The following is a 1,648-nucleotide window of genomic DNA, read 5'->3' on the forward strand; positions in this document are numbered from 1 at the left end:
ATACAATTGCATTTTGTAAGTTTGCGCCACTTTTGCGTAAAAAAATGACGCAAATGTGGCGCAAAAAAAGTCTAAATATGGCCCTTTAATTACTCAATGTTGTTACACCATAACAGTGAATAATTGTATTTTGATCCAGTTATTCAGCCGAAAGACTTCCACTGGAAGTCACACATAACAGAATCTACAACCTCACAGAACTGTGCATTTAAGAATTTAGCATTCACAGAGCTGGGTAGGTTATCTATTCTGACGTGCCTTTCCCCAGGGGGCTGATTTTTTGAAGTCTGTAGCCCTATGCATCTGGTTTATGAACAAGATTATATGAGTATAAAATTAGAAATGACTGCAAATATTGGCCCTCATTCTGACCTTGGCGGTCGGCGGAGAGGCGGCGGTCGGACCGCGAACAGACCGGCGGTCGGAAAAATGGCATTCTGACCGCGGCGGTCACCGCCGCGATCGACCGCCACTTCCCCACTCCGACCGCCACGGCGGTCATGACCGCCGGGCTGGAGTTTGCGCACTCCGGCCCGGCGGTCATCCCAAGACCGCCAACGGTATCATGACCCTGCCTACCGCCGCGGTTTCTGGCAGTCGGGAACCGCCATGCGAACCATGGCGGTAAGCACTATCGGGGCCAGGGAATTCCTTCCCTGGCACTGATAGGGGTCTCCCCCACCCCCCACTACCCACCCGAGTCCTCCCCCCACACCCTCCACCCCCCTGCCACCCCCCAGAGGTGGTACGAACCCCCTCCCCACCCCCACCCCGACATGCACATACATGCACCCCGACATGCACACACCCCCAACATGCACATATACACACCCCCTACACACACATACACAACGGGGACACATACCCGCACACATACATGCAGACATGCGCACCTGCCGAACAGCACACATTACCCATAGACACAGCAGCAACCCCCGCCCGCATACACGCACTCACACACCCCCTCTACACACTCACACGCACACCCCCATGCACGCCCACATCACACAACACCCCCCCTCCCCCTCCCCTCACTTACCTTGTGCGTTGGTCCTCCGGGAGGCGACGGGAGCCATGGGGAGGTGACCGCCAACAGAACACCGCCAACAGAAGACCGCCACACAGATATGTGGGTCGTAATTCTGTGGGCGGTGTTCTGCTGGCGTGGCGCTGGAGGTTGACCAGTCTCCACTTTTCCGCCGACCGCCAGTGTGGCTGCTGGCGGTTTCCCGGCGGAACGCTCCCAGCGGTCGGAATGCGCACAGCGGCATACCGCCGCGGTCGGCGGTCTTCACCGCGGCGGTAACTCGGTGGTCTCGCGAAAAGACCGCCAAGGTCAGAATGAGGGCCTATGCCTCAGAAAACTAAATCCCAGTGTAGTTAGTGGAATCTGAAAGGCAAGGTATGGGGGAGCCTTACAATGCCTGACTAGGGGGACCCACAAAGGCAGATAACTTTTGATATGGCTTTTTGAAGCTTTTGCGACTCTGCAGGCGCTGTTGATGAATTATATGCAACAAGGGCTTCACGAGGTTGACCAGTGGGTCTACTCATGATCATATTTTTGGAGGTTAATATTTTCTCAGTTGAAAAAGGCTCCGCCATCTGTCTAGTGGCTGTGGTCATGACATGTTTTCTGTACGGGTAC

Source organism: Pleurodeles waltl, chromosome 5, assembly GCF_031143425.1.
Source record: "Pleurodeles waltl isolate 20211129_DDA chromosome 5, aPleWal1.hap1.20221129, whole genome shotgun sequence".
Classification (NCBI taxonomy): domain Eukaryota; kingdom Metazoa; phylum Chordata; class Amphibia; order Caudata; family Salamandridae; genus Pleurodeles; species Pleurodeles waltl.